This window comes from Camellia sinensis, chromosome 6 (assembly GCF_055761805.1).
Source record: "Camellia sinensis isolate YWXY chromosome 6, ASM5576180v1, whole genome shotgun sequence".
NCBI lineage: Eukaryota > Viridiplantae > Streptophyta > Magnoliopsida > Ericales > Theaceae > Camellia > Camellia sinensis.
Genome location: NC_138966.1, coordinates 170,116,701 through 170,131,218, shown reverse-complemented (window position 1 = coordinate 170,131,218; position 14,518 = coordinate 170,116,701). Strand labels below are relative to the sequence as shown.

Sequence of the window (14,518 nt, the reverse complement as noted above, 5' to 3'; positions counted from 1 at the left end):
TTCAATGTGTGCTCATCGATAATGGCAGCTCCTCAGATATTATCTTCCTCAATGCTTTCAAGTAGCTCTAGATTGGTGAAGAAAAGTTATCGCCCCTGCAAACACCTTTAGTTGGCTTCATTGGGGACTGGATAATTTCTATAGGGTCCATTGACCTACCAATCACTATCGATGAGTACCCAAGGCAAAATACGAAGATTCTTACCTTTCTGGTTGTCAATTGCCCCTCCGCTTACAACGTTATCCTTGGACAAACAGCACTCAATGCTTTCCAAGCCGTGACATCCACTTATCACCTGACACTCAAATTTCTGACCAATCATGGGGTCGGCACCATAAGGGGTGAACAAACTGTGGCTAGAGAATGCTACGTCGCTTTGTTAAAAGAAGTAAAAATGAAAGAAGCTATGATCATAGAAGGTCTTGATGTCAGGGATGAGGAAGAACTAATCAGGGGGGAACCAGTGGAAGAGTTAATCGAAATGTCCATCAACTCTAACGATCCAACAAAGACGACTAAGATTGGTAGCCAGCTGCTTTCTTAGGCCAAGGCCAGCCTCACGGCACTCTTAGCTGAGCACAACGATGTCTTTGCTTAGACTCATTCAGACATGCCAGGCACTAACCCTGCTTTTATCACTTATTGCCTCAATATTGAGCCTCAGTTCCGACCGTTCCGCCAAAAGCAACGTATTTTTCATCCAGAGCGCAACTACCTCATCGCCACTGAGGTGGACAAGCTGTTGAAAGCACAGTTCATCAGAAATGTAGACTATCCCAGATGGTTGTCTAACGTAGTGGCGACTGTGCATCAACTACTCTGACCTCAATCGAGCCTGCCCCAAAGATAGCTACCCACTTCTTATAATAGATCTATTGGTCGACGCGACCACGGGACATCAGACGCTTAGCTTCATGGACGTTTTCTCCGGCTATAATCAGATCTTAATGCATGCAGCTGACTAGAATCACACCTCTTTCATTATTGACAAGGGGACTTATCACTACTGCGTGATGCCATTCGGTTTGAAGAATGCGGGGCCATTTACTAATGCCTGGTCAATGCCATTTTCAAAAACCAAATAGGTCGGAATATGGAGGTTTATGTTGATGTCATGCTCATCAAGAGAAAACTCTTCTCCGATCACTTGGCGGACCTAGGACAGAATTTCCAGACCTTGCGCAAGTACCAGATGAAGTTGAATCCGAAAAAGTGCACCTTCGGCGTCAGATCTGGTAAATTTTTAGGGTTTATGGTCAGCCACCGAAGTATTGAGGCCAACCTAGAAAAGATCAAGGCACTAATAGAAATGTAATCTCCCTGAATGGTGAAGGAGATCCAATGGCTCATAGGCAAAGTCGCCACCCTCCACCGCTTCATTTCCCAAGTAACTAATAGACGCCTTCCATTCTTCAAAGTTCTCCGATAGGCCTTTGAATGGAGTACTGAGTTTTAGGAGGCCTTTTAACAACTACAACAGTGCCTAGCCAATCCCTCTCTCATCTCTCAAGCATTGTCAGGAGAGACCCTTTTTCTTTTTTTTTCTTTTTTTTTTTTGTGGTCTTTGTATAAAGGTTTAGGTTGTGTTGATAAAAAGTTGTACAGTATTAATGAAATGATAAAACTTAGCTTTTGTTATAAATTGTCGCTTTGTTGGTTTTGCCTTTGAATTTGCCAATCATGAATTATTTTTGAGGTTGAGTTGAATATTGCACTTGCAAGTGTGGCTGAGCATGAGACTTAGGCTTGGTTGAATGCTTCAAGCTCAGGCTGGCTGAGGCTTATTGTGCTTGGCCTGTCTGAGGCTTATGTGTCTCAATCTAGCTGAGCTCTTCAGGCTCAGTCTGGTTGAGGCTTATGGTACTCAGTCTGTCTGAGGCTTATGTAACTCAGTTTCACTGAGCTCTTCTGGCTTAGTCTGGCTAAGGCTTATGGTGCTCAATCTGGATAAGGCTTATGTAACTCAATCTGGCTGAGCTCTTTTAGCTCAGTCTGGCTGAGGGTTATGGTGCTCAGTTTGGTTAAGGCTTATGTAACTCAGTCTGGCTAAGCTCTTCTGACTCAGTCTAGCTGAGGCTTATGGTGTTCAGTATGGCTGACGCTTATGTAACTCGGTCTGGCTGCGCTCGCAAAAATAATGGCAAGTGGCGACTGTGCGTCAACTACTCTGACCTCAATCGAGCCTACCCCAAAGATAGCTACCCACTTCCTAGAATAGATCTATTGGTCAAAACGACTGCAGAACATCAGATGCTTAGCTTCATGGATGCTTTCTCCGGCTATAATCAGATCTTAATGCATGCAATTGACCAAGAGCACACCTCTTTCTATACTGACAGGGGGACTTATCACTACCGTGTGATGCCATTCAGTTTGTAGAATGCGGAGGCCACTTACCAACGCTTGGTCAATGCCATTTTCAAAAACCAAATAGGTCGGAATATGGAGGTTTATGTCGATGACATGCTCATCAAGAGCAAACTCTCCTATGATCACTTAGCGGACCTACGAGAGACTTTCTAGACCTTACGCAAGTACCAAATGAAGCTGAATCCGAAAAAGTAAAAGTGCACCTTTGGCGTCAAATCTGGTAAATTTTTGGGGTTTATGGTCAGCCACCAAGGTATTGAGGCCAACTCAGAAAAGATCAAGGCACTGATAGAAATGCAGTCTCCCCGGAACGATGAAGTAGGTCTAGTGGTTCACAGGCAGAGTCGCCGCACTCAACTGCTTCATTTCCTGAGCAATTGACAAATGCCTTCCATTCTTCAAAGTTCTTCGACAGGCCTCCAAATGGAACACTAAGTCTGAGGAGGCCTTCCAACAACTAAAACAATGCCCGGCCAATCCCTCTCTCCTCTCTCAAGGATTGCCAGGAGAGACCTTTTTCCTTTACTTAGCTGTCTCCACCATGGCGGTCAGTGTTACTCTCATCAGGGAAGACGACTCAGTCCAACACCCAGTTTACTACATCAGCCGTGCACTCCGGGGGGCAGAACATAACTACCTGTTATTAGAGAAGATGGCTTTGGCTCTGGTCATCGCCTCCAGACACTTGCAATCCTATTTCCAGGCACACCCAATTGTGGTCTTCACTGACCAACTGTTAAGGAAAATTATGCAACAATCGGAGTCATCAGGCAGACTCATGCAATGGTCTGTCGAATTGAGTCAATACGAGATCTCTTACTGACCTTAGACAGCCATCAAAGGTAAAGCCGTTACTGACTTCATCTTGGAATTCACCAACCTTTCCCCGCACATACACCTTCCATGGCCATAAGCCATTCTTGAGACAACCGATCCCCATTTTTGGACTCTTAACATTGACGGGTCATCCTGCAAAGAGGGTAACAGAACTGGTTTAATCCTCATTACCCTAGAGGGCAAATACTTCAAGTGTGCTCTCCGTTTTATATTCGACACAAGTAATAATGAGGCTGAGTATAAGGCCCTCATAGCGGGTCTTCGACTGACTAAGGACATTGGGGTCGACCACATCTACGTGTTCAGTGATTCCCAATTGGTTGTCAGATAGATAATTGGGGAGTTTCGAAGGAAAAAACGATGCGAGCCTACAGGGACATCAGTCTTCCTCTCACTGACCTTTTTAGTAGTTTCTAGATCTAGCATATCCCCAGGTCAAACAATTCTCAGACGGATGAAATGGCTCAATTAGCTTCGGCCAACTAGTCGGATCTCAATCATGGCATCCGAGTAGAATACCCGACTATTCCCGCCATTTCGTTAGATCCACAAGAGGTTTACTTCCTCCAGAACCAGCCTATCCCATGGGCCCAAGACATCATCTCGTTCTTTGAAAACGGGGTGTTACCAGACGCCAAACAAGAGGCCGATAAAGTCAGGGCACAGTCATCTCATTAAGTCATCATCGTAGCCTGCTATACAAATGGGGATTCTCACGCCCATAGCTCAAGTGTCTCAGTCCTGCTCAAGCGAACTATGTGATGAGAGAAATACATGAGGGCATTTGTGGCAACCATTCAGACGGATGGTCTCTGGTCCATAAAATTCTCCGCACATGCTACTTCTTGCCCACAATCAATCAAGACGCAATTGACTTTGTGCTTAAGTGTGATAAATGCCAGTGCTTTTCTAACATCCCTCATGCACCGCCAGCGGAACTGATCACACTCAACAATCCCTACTCCTTTGCCAAGTGGGGCCTCGACTTAATCGATCCCTTAGCCACTGGCAGGGGCCAAGTCAAATTCGCTGTGGTTGTCATTGATTACTTCACCAAATGGGTGAAAGCAGAACCTGTTGCTACAATCACTGAACAAAACACCACCAAGTTCATCTGGCAATCAATTGTGTGCTGATTCAGAATTCCCTAGGCCATCGTCTCAGATAATGGAAAACAATTCGACAACGCCAAATTCAGGAAATTTTTTAAAGAGCTCTACATCAGACCATGTTTTTCCTTTCCAGGCCATCTCCAAGCTAATGGGCAATTCGAAGTCACCAATCACACCCTGTTAAAGATCATTAAGACTAAATTAGAAGCCGCCAAAGGACTCTAGACTGAGGAATTACCGAACGTACTCTGGGTCTATCTAATGACAGCTTGCACCCCTACAGGAGAGACCCTTTTCCACATGACATACGGCGCCAAGACGGTCATCTCAATAAAAATTGGTCTGCCGACTCCTTAGGTGCTATATCCGAACCCAGAACTAAATAAAGAGCTGCAACGGGCCGAATTGGAGCTAATTGAAGAGCTCCGAGAGTCAGCTGTTGTTAGGCTGGCATCATACCAACAGAGAATGAGAACACATTATAACCGTAGAGTCAGATCCTGAGAATTTGCAATAGGCGAGCTAGTCTTACGTGAAGCCACTTTCGCCACCAAAAACCCAACCAAAAGAAAGCTAGCAGCTAAGTGGGAAGGACTTTATATCGTCACAGCCAGACCCCGTCCGAGCACTTATCGTCTCCAAGACATGACGGGTAGAGACCTCTTTCATCCATGGAATACAGAGCACTTAAAAGCCCTATTATCAATAAAACGGTTTCTGTTGCTTTTTGTATGGTTCAACCTGTTGTATGGTCCACTTTGCTATTCAGAACACTTGTTCATTTTTGCTTTTTCCATACAATGTGTAAATCTATGATTGTAGGACTATGCTTTAATGACAAACATTTTCAACCCACATTTTTGGTGTTGTACCTCTCTTCTTGAAGAGCTCAGCCAGACCGAGTTACATAAGTTTTAACTAGACTGAGCACCATGGGCCTCAGCCAGACTAAGCCAGAAGAGCTTAGCCAGATTGAGTTACATAAGCCTTAGACAGACTGAACACCATAAGCCTTAGCCAGACTGAGCTTGAAGAGCTCAGCCAGACTGAGATACATAAGCCTCAGCCAGCGTGAGCCTAAAACGTTCGACTAAGCCTAAGTCTCACAGTCAGCCACACTTGCACGTGCGACATTCAACTCAACATCAAAAATAATTCATGACTGGAAAATTCAAAGGCAAAACCAACAAAGCGACAATTTATAACAAAAGCTAAGTTTTATCATTTCATTAATACAAAGACCACACACACACACACACACAAAAAAAAAAAAAAAAAAAACAACAACAACAACAACAACAAAAAAACAAAACAAAACAAAACAGCAACATAATGCAATCCACTCCAGCCCAGGCCAAGTCTTCAATCTCCTTCTTCTCCATCCCCTTCACTGGATGCCAAGTCTTCCTCCTCCATCCCTTCATCCAGTGAGGTCTTGGCGATGTCCTCCTCTCCTGGCTTCACCAGGTTAAAGTCCACGTCTGGGAACGGCTCATGCCTCCTGTACTTGAAGCTTGTCCAGCCGCTGTCCCAGTATTGGCTCATCTCATGTTTGTAGTAGTTTGACTGCTGAAAACTATGGATTATTTCTTCTTCGGTCCGTCCTACAACAGCCACCTCTGACGGCCCAGCACCACCTTCTCCCTCTCTGGCCAAGCCCCTCGCCATAGTTGCGTCAATGGCCATTTGGAACTCAAGTGATGACTTAAATTGTTCCACCACCGCGATGCATAGGTCTGGATAAGCAGCCCTCTCAGGCGCCATCATCCTGGCTAACTCCATAGTCTTGGCTTTTTCTTCTCCCAAGGCCCTCTCTAACTCAGCGACACGCGCATCTGCCTCTTCCTTGTCTTTCAAGGCCTGATCGCGTAGCTCTTCATTATATATGAGGGCGTCTTCCAATCTCTCTTTGGCGGTGTCGTAGGATTCTTGGACGTCGCCCATCTTCTTCTACTCGTTCACTAGCTTAAACTCTAGTGATACCATCATGTGGTGCACCACTTCAAGTTCAGACTTGGCGACTGACAACTCGGAGGTGACGTTAGCCTGGCCTACCTTGGCGTGCTCAGTCAAGTCACTCTGCACCACCATCAATACCTCCATCGTTTTCACCCTCTGAGCATAGGCTAAGCCTTTCGCATAGGCACTTCTCGCCGCCTTCCTCTAGCTTGTTGTTTCCGCTCTCACACTCTGCAAATGTGCTCGCGCCTCCTCTAATTGGGCCTTAAGCGGTTCTATTTCTATTATCGCCCCCATTTTCTTGCCCCGTAATGTAGCCACCAGGGTCACCGTTTCCATCTGTGCAGAGCAGAGCCCTCTCATGAGATTTGCTTCCGTGAACTGTGACACCCCTCGCACGACTGCATCCTTAATGCCTTTAGCACGTGGTTTACAGCGGCCTTGGCCTTACCACAGTCACCAACCGTGCTGCTAACCATGACGCGCAAATGATGAGTGGCGGTCCCCAACGACCCCAACTCCGGTCTTGGGGGCTCTTCTCTTGAGGGCACATCCTTATGGGGCAGGTCAGTAGATTGGTCAACCAAACCTCCCTCCGTCTCTGCCCCAACCGTAACCTCTCCTTTCTCTATTTCTAGGGGCACTTCTATTACCCCCTCTTTGGCCTTTTTCGGCAATGGTCTTTCTTCACTCCTCTCTGCCACCACCCTCTATTTCTTCTTCTTCTTCTTCTTTACTACCAACTCTATCTCCTTCTTACTCCTCTCCCTCAATGGATCCACCGGCACCCATAGAGGCACAAATGTTGCTAAGTCCTTGTCTCCCAAGGGCTGGGGTCGTGGTTGGACAGACCTCTTTGCGACCAGCTTTGGCGCTGGACCTAAATTTTTCTCCTTATACTTGTCTGCCATGGAAAATGCTCGTGCATCCTCCGCCTTCCTTCTTGCCTTCACCTCCTCTAGGGCAGGATCTTCCCCGATCGGCTGAGGCCCTAAATTCAGCACAAACAGGGCTGAAGGCTGGATAAGGTCGTCCCATTTTAGGCCTTCATTCTCTCGCCACTCCTTCACCTGTTTGACCCTCCTCTCAGCCGCAGCGTCTAACTTTGGCTCCAACGACTTACTAAAAACCTTCCAAATTGTGCGCACTCCTATTCCGCCACTAGCTGACACAAAAAATCATTTTGATCGCTAACCCTTCACCGACGAGGGTAGTCCCGCCACAAATCCCCTTTTTGCTTTGGCTTGAAGGGTCACCCAAGTCTCTTGTTGCCCTGAAGCCTTGTAGCAGGAGAAAAATTCATCCACTGTCATTTCCTCTCCTCTGGTCGCCCGTGGCCACGCGATTGCACACGCAAATAGAATTTTCCATGTCTTCGGCATTAGTTATCCTGGGGCCACCTCCAAGCGATTTAGTACGTCAACCACTAGTTGTGGAAGGGGCAGCCTCAGACCTCCCCCCCTCCCAGCAGCGCTTCTTCGTACAGAGCGAACTCCATTGGCCGTGCATCAGATGTCCTCTCCTTCGCCGTGGGCACTCTCAACTCTACCTCTGCCAGAATCTAGTATCTACAACGCAGCTCCTCCAGATCCTCTACCGTTAATGTGGATTTGTCAGCCTTGGTATGCCAGTGGTCCGACGCCACTTGGCTAATCGATCAGACCGCCGCCATCATTGTCCTTGGAGAGGGTTGTAGTGGCTGCTCCATAACCCTCTCTTCACGCCTCTCTACTCTATATTGCTCCGCCAGTGCCACTCCGTCATTATCTCCTAACGCATCCGATGTCATCACCAAAGCTTTGTCTTGTGCCATCTCCTTCATGTTTCTGTATATCGCCTTGGTTGCGGGGGCGAGAAAATCAGCGATGTGAAAAAGAAGAGAGTCCACTGTGATGTAAGAGCTAAAGTCTGGAATGTGTTGATTCTTTGCAATAAGATAAGTAAATCGCACAAGTCCAAATGCCCAGGGTTTGCCTGTGTTTCAAGGATTGAGGTTAAATTTCGCCAGTTTGAAAATCTCACAAAAATTTTAAAATCCCCGCCTCTCCTCTTATCCACCCCTTCCACTCCTACAGTCGATTTGACATCCGTCACTACGGACTTTGATTGCTCCACGTGTACGACCACGATCCCTCCCTTCTCCACGAATTCTCTTTCCTCTCTCCCGTCTATTCACTAATTCTCTGTCCTTTATCCCGCCTATTCTACTTCACTTCACTATCTGCTTGCTTACTCCTCGACCCCCCTGTACCATCAATGCACTTATGGCAGCCATCACGGTCGACTAGCCCGACTGTCATCTTTCACGCTCGGCTGCCTTCACAGTCGGCTAGCTCGACCATCAACCTTTACGATCGACCGCCTTCACGGTCAACCAGCTAGACTGTCATCTTTTACACTTGACCGCCTTCATGGTCGGCTAGCCCGATTGTCAACCTTTACGATCAGCTTCCTTTACGGTCGGCCAGCCCAGACATCAACCTTTTACACTCGGTTGACTTTACGGTCGGCCAGTCCGACTGTCAACCTTTACAATCGGCCGCCTTCACGGTCGTCCAGCCCGACAATCAACCTTTTACGCTCAGCTGCCTTTACGATCAGCTAGTCCGACTGTCAACCTTTACAATTGACCGCCTCTACGGTCGACCAGCCCGACCATCAACCTTTCACGCTTGGCCGCCTTCACGGTCGGCTAGCCCCAACTGTCATCTTTTACGCTCGGCCGCTTTTACGGTTGACTAACCCGACCATCACCTTGTATGATCGGCCACCTTCATAGTCGACCAATCCCACTATCACCTTTCACGCTTGGCTACCTCCACGGTCTTTCGCACTCGGCCCCTTTCAAGGTCGGCCATCTTAGAGTCCGGTCAGCTTTTTCTCACCACTCTACCAGCCATGCCTTCTTCCCAACCCTTCGCGACTCCTGGAACCTTCCTTGTTTCCTTTGTTGGACTAAAGCTGCACTTGGAAATAAGGGACTACTAATACTGATGGGTATCCAAGAGAGCCCAACCCACGGTCTGGGTAATACTGGACCAGGACTAACAACATAATGGGCATCCAAAAGGGTCCGGCCCACGACTCAGGACCTAGCCCATGGACTAGATATTAAAGCCCAACAACCTTGAGAAACCAATGATGGACCAGGACCAATAGCATTCAAACACCTGTCGAGCAGGGAATCGGCCATGTAAGCAGACAAAGATCCTGTAAAGTAATTGCACCCACACATCAGTCATTAATGAGGCTCTCGTAGCATTAAATGCGACAACCCCTTCATGTCAGAGGATATAGACTCACTATGAACGATGCGAGCTAGAATATAGACTTTTGGCCAACAAGAGAGTCTGGAATAGACAGGAAATAATGAGCAAAGGATATAAGGAAACTTTCGAGACACGTTAAAAGTTCTTCTTCAGTCTCTTTATGTATCAATAATCAATCCCCCCCTAACCTAACTTGGTCGTCGGAGAGTCTGTCAGGAGATCCCTTCCTTCTCTGGACCTTTTTGTAGGCTTGTCTGGGAAACACTGAGGTCAGCAGGCCTGTTGGAAGCGTGGATCAGTCTAGCCCATCCTCCGTTGGAACCGTAACATCATCAGTGTGAAATCATGAAAGGGCATGGAAACATTTTTGTGTAAATTTATTGGACTTGTGAAAGATATTTGTTGTCAAGGATCAATTCTAAATGCCTATAATTTTTAGGTAAATTTTACATGCGGTCCATCGTAGAAGTTGAAAGATAAACGATTGAGGAAGCCAATTACACTGTATTTTGGGTTGAATTTGTACATAGCATGAGCTTTATGTGTCCTCTTCTTTGACATTTGAAGAGGCACTTGCACAAGAAGTGGTGAATTTTGGTGAAGCATTCAAAAATAAAGCTAAAATACCCAGAAAAGATATTGGGTCATTTTAGACCATGAAAGGTGAAATGTTCATAAAGAGTACTTGAAAGATCTTTTTATTTTGTTTAAGACCATGACAAGTGAGGTTCCCGGTACTTCAGGCCGACAATTCAAAAATGATTTGGCCAAGGTTGTGCCAATTGATGAACTTTATGCAAGTCAAGGTTTACATAATATTTCTTTACAGACAGGTGAGGAATTTTTGCGAAGTTTCTTCGGGATCGTGCCACACCAAGAACAATACCCCTCATGACTGATATGGATCAGCGTCAACCGAAGAGAGTGGGGTTTAACTTTATTCAAAATAATCAAATGGTTTATGAGGATCTCACTGGAATTCTTGGGATAAGAAGAAGAGATTCTGAAAGTGGGACATATGATTCAGATATCAATTCTGGGGAAGTATATACAACCGAAGAAGAGCAAAAGGGTTATTCGAATATGGGAAGCAGGTATTATAGGGACTATAGTGCCGATGGTCAACAACTGGATGAGTTTTCTGATGAGGTTAATTTTAATCTTGGCCTATCTTTCCATGCATCAGAGTCCCCTCATTCGTATCAACCTTTTGGTTATGGCTCGGGAGTTTCAGATGGTTCTTTTCCTGGAAAGATTAAATTCCTCTATAGTTTTAGGGGAAGAATATTACCAAGGCCACGTGATGGGAAGCTTAGATATGTCAGAGGAGAGACACGGATTATATCCACCAAGAAAAACCTAACTTATAGCGAACTTGTGAGGAAAACTTCTGCAATTTGCATTCAACCTTATTCGATCAAGTACCAACTCCCCGGTGAGGACCTTGATGCACTTATGTCACTACAGGAAATTAGAGTTTTAGCGGCGTTTCAAAAACGCCGCCAAAAGCCTCAAAAACGCCACCAAATGTTACAGCGACATTTAATATTTTCGTCACTGATACGGCCGCCGCAATAGCTTTGCAACGTTTGAAAAACATCGCTAAAAATATTAGACGGCGTTTTTGAAAACGCCGCAAAATCTTTGACATTGTTGGAACTTCCGTTAGTAACAGATGACGTCACAATGACGTCATTTAGTGCCGTTTTTACCAAAAATGACATTTTTTTTTTGGGTGTGTGTTATCATATAAAACTGAAAAAACAGACCAACTCAGTTCCCATCAGTTGCTTTTGCAACAACACATACCAATGAAGCAAAGATGACATACTATTCAATCCAAAGTACCAATAAAAATTAACAGCTTTAAGCATCAATACAAATTAACAACTAGTAGCAAATCTAACAACAATACACAATACTCTAAATAGCAATTCACTACATCAAGCAGTTCCAACAGCTGCTTCTCACAACTGGTCACATCAACCCAAACTTTCACCTAAGTTGTCGGCTTGTCTCCAAGGTGTTTAGAATTTGCAAGTGTATGCCGATTAGCACCAATATTGACATCTAAGATTTCATTTCACTGCATCACATTGATTAATCAAATGCACAGAAATCTCCAGCTTAAAATCTTACTGTATGTTAACCCCAAAAATAATGAAATCACAGATTTCAACAATGTATTTCATAACTATAAATTACATTAAGTGAAATGATACACCATGTCTTTTGATTCTAAATATGATGTAGAACATGCGGTGTCAGTTAGTTTAGGCATCCGGTCAAAGTTGAAAATTTGGGCCAGAACCACCCATGTTCGATCTGAAATAGCCCAACAACAAAAATTCACTGCTTCACCGTGACCTAAGCCACCAAAGTCTCTCATTTTGGCTCTCAAATTCACATTTGTTCCCCTTTCTAGAAAGTTTTAATTTAGTTATGACTTAATTTAGGAGTTTTCATTTTTTTTTTTTGACATTTTTCTTATACTTTATAGTATCTCAGTTTGAATCTAATAGAAATTTGCAATTGTTGGTACTTTTGTTCATTATTCTATGTCTTGTTAGGAATAGGATTATTATTTTATATCAAGGGTTGTAAACCTTCACTGAAGTATCTCAGTTTTAATAATTTTGGTCTTTCAGTGAGGCTTATTTAATGGTGGATCCTGGTCCTCAGAATAATATGCAATAAGGTGTTCCTACAATCAACATAAAACAAACACCCACAGACTATTAACATTTCAATACTACCATCCTTAACCCAAATCGGTTCTAACATTTCAATACTGCCACAGTTGAACCAGAGACACTCCATTTATATATTAAGACCAACATTACCTTCAACGTGGAGCTTTCAGATGATTCAGTAAGCAATGCTTGCATCAACTCTTCCTTCTCCAATGCTAATTGCAAACACAAAGTCCAGAACTCGGTAATTCTAAAAGTATACTCAATAATATTACTTCAATTATTTCATCAGGAAATTAAAAATATCAAATATGAAAAAGGGAAAAATATAGATATCAGAACCTTACAAAAATGAAATAAAAAAGGTTCATCCTGCAAGAAACAAGTGAACTGAAATCTATATAAAGATGGAACACATGCTACCTTGGAAATTAATGTGTTAATGTTTTGAATCGTTTTCATTTGATCAATTGGAATATTTAAAGATGAGACTTCAAGATTGAACTGTCTATTTTTAGGGAGCAACAAGGAACTGGAGGCTTCACTTCTGAGAAAAGGTGCAGTACTGTGCATTTCCTGGTTTGAGGTGTCCGCTGTAGCATCTGCATCATCCTCATGGACTAAATTAACAATAAACACAACCAAAAGAGTGATCAAATTCATAGAATGAAAACGACTGTTAAAGCACGATCAATATCCAATAATCATTAGTAATGATACAAATCCATCCATGGCTCGCATGGGAGGCAGAGCATGTACACTCAAGGGTATTCAATAGAATACCCTGATGTTTTTTTTTTTTTTTTTGAGGTTTCATATATGTTTATCAGTAATGAATCAAGATTTTGAATACCCAATTCTTAGATCTTGAATACCTAATTTGTTGATTCCAATTTTTGCACACCCAACTCACATTCCACTTGAGTAATATTCAAGATCAAAAAACAATCCTCAAACAAAAAAGAAACAACCTAATACTATAGAAACCAAACATAAACTCGAATTGGAAGATTGTTTAGCTACTTACATTGAAAATAATTTATTCAATAGTATTTTGCTTGTGATTTGAGAAGTTCAAATTGGAAGATTTATTAGTAGTGGGAAATAACCACTGATAAGTGTATTCTTTTTATACAAATTCTAATTTAAGTTCAAGTTTTTGAATACCCTAACCAAATTTTCTGGAGCCACCACTAATGGCTCATCTGTCCGTAATTGAATCTTATACTTAAAGAACTTAAAGAATAAAATAGTCCATTAACATCTAGCATGACAGATATATAATCACAATGCCAACTGCAATCATCAAAAAATAATTCTTGGTTTCGAAACTATGCTGTAAGAGCATTGAAACAATCCTTGGTTTACAAACTCGCTCTGATACATGCGATTCTCTTGGCAGCAACATAAAAATAGGTTCCACTTAAGCTTTAAGCTTCAATTATGCCACAATCTAATAAAATTCATACACCAACACTATGTATATATAAGGTTGACGAATAAAAATAAATAGATATACTCAAAATAACTCATGAACAGATTTAAACTCCTAAATAACTCAAACTCCCAATTATTGCTGCCTTATCAATCTTCATCAATTCTCCCCACTAAGAAGAACTCCCATATGGAGAATAAAGAGAAAGATAGCACTCAAATCATTCAGAATTAAAGTATCAAAGATTGTCCTTAACAATCGGAGTGGCAACAGTGATGAAGCCAGAGCATATTATTCATATATTTCAAATCAATGATGAACCCAACACCATTCCAATTAGAAAAACTTCAATCACTTCCAATTCCTTTGAAACCAAAAATAAAAAAATAAACTAAAATAAAATAAACTTGAATAATAATTTGAATTTTATTTAAAAAAAAAAAACCCCACTCAGAACACCCTAAACTCCTTGACATAAATTTACACCAAATTGAATTTTGCTCCAATATTTACCAAATCAAGAAATTCTCAAATCTATATTCAAAATTAAATTCTAAACTAAGGTCTTAAATTTTCCACTCTGCCATTAGTTTTTACAATACAGATTCAAATAGCTCCCTTCTTTTATGATTGAAAATAAAGAGCAAATCCCAAGTAATATTGCAATTCTAACAGCATATATATATATATATATATATATAACTGTATACACAAAGAAGAGAGAGAGAGAGAGAGAGAGATCTAATAAAAACTTACAGATTTGAGAAACCAAATCTCAAATAGGTTTCATGTAGATTAATCGACCAATTGATGAACGATGAGATCTAATAAAAATAGAAAAT

At 42.8% G+C, this 14,518-nt stretch overlaps 1 protein-coding gene across 1 annotated transcript in view; it reads left to right on the top strand.

Annotated features, from left to right (window-relative positions):
* LOC114265336 (uncharacterized) overlaps positions 1-12,995 on the top strand; it is a 34,130-nt gene extending 21,135 nt beyond the window's left edge. The window contains exon 3 of the transcript XR_014333489.1: positions 12,760-12,995. The gene's annotated coding sequence lies outside the window, so the exon portion shown is untranslated. The remainder of the gene's footprint in view (positions 1-12,759) is intronic.
* Positions 12,996-14,518: the final 1,523 nt, after the last annotated feature.